Source organism: Callospermophilus lateralis, chromosome 11 (assembly GCF_048772815.1).
Source record: "Callospermophilus lateralis isolate mCalLat2 chromosome 11, mCalLat2.hap1, whole genome shotgun sequence".
NCBI classification, from domain to species: domain Eukaryota; kingdom Metazoa; phylum Chordata; class Mammalia; order Rodentia; family Sciuridae; genus Callospermophilus; species Callospermophilus lateralis.
Window position 1 is genome coordinate 105,040,817 of NC_135315.1, and position 1,122 is coordinate 105,041,938.

At 38.2% G+C, this 1,122-nt stretch overlaps 1 non-coding gene across 1 annotated transcript; it reads left to right on the forward strand.

The window, feature by feature from the left end:
- Window positions 1–321: 321 nt before the first annotated feature.
- Trnam-cau (transfer RNA methionine (anticodon CAU)) lies at window positions 322–394 on the forward strand. The gene has a single exon. It is a non-coding gene; the product is annotated as a tRNA-Met (tRNA).
- Window positions 395–1,122: the final 728 nt, after the last annotated feature.

The following is a 1,122-nucleotide window of genomic DNA, read 5'->3' on the forward strand; positions in this document are numbered from 1 at the left end:
GTATGGATTTTGCTAAACACACCCTTATGGTTTGTATATGGTTATGATTCCTCTGTTCCCTACATTTTCTGTAAAATCATATTATATCTAGAGGCTATCCAAATTCAGGTTTTCTAAAAATAGACTTGAATTTTTTTTAGGGCTGTTTTAGATTCACAGCAAAACTAAGAGAAAGGCACAGACATCTCATATGCACCCCCAGCCCAGCACATGAATAACATTCTGCCTTGCCAAAGTTCCCTGCCTCAGTGATATATTTTTTTGTGGTTGACCCTGCATTGATTGATACATATTAATCATCCAAAACCTGTTTTATCTGGGGATGTGTGTGGCTCAGTGGTAAAGCATTTGCCTCATATGCACAAGGCTCTGGGTTCAATCCCCAGCATCATCTAAAAAACAAGCCCTAAAGCCCATTTTACACTAGGGTTCACGCTTCATGTTGGTTTTGGACAAACACATAATGACATGCATCCATTACCATATTACATACCTTACATTAGCATGTATCTATATATCCCTACTATACGATGGAAGAGCTTCATTGCCATAAAAATTCTTTGTAGCCATGCATGATAGTGCACACCTATTGTCTTAGCTACTTGGTAAGTTGAGGCAGGAGGATCACTTGAGCCCATGAGTTCCAGACCAGCCTGGGTAGCAGTGAGACCCCATCTCAAAACAAAAACAAAAACAAAAACACTTCTGTGCTCTATTTATTCATCCCTCCCTGCTTCACATCTCCTGGCAACCACTGGTCTCTTTTCTGTCTCTATAGTTGTACCTTTTCCAGAATGTCTTATAGTTGAAATCATGCAGTATGCAGCATTATCAGGCTGACTTCTTTCACTTAGTAATATGCAGGTGAGATCCCCCATGTCTTTTTATGACTTGAGAGCTCATTTCTTTTTAGCACTGAATGATATTCCATTGTCTGGATGTGCCATAATTTTTTTAATCTATTCACTTACTGGAGATATCTTGGCTATTTTCAAGTTCTGGCAATTATCAGTAAACATTCATGAGAAGGTTTCTCTTTGGACTAAGTTCTCAACTTCTTTGGATTCAAATCAAGAAATGAGATTGCTGGATCTCATGGTAAGACTACATTTAGTTTTATAA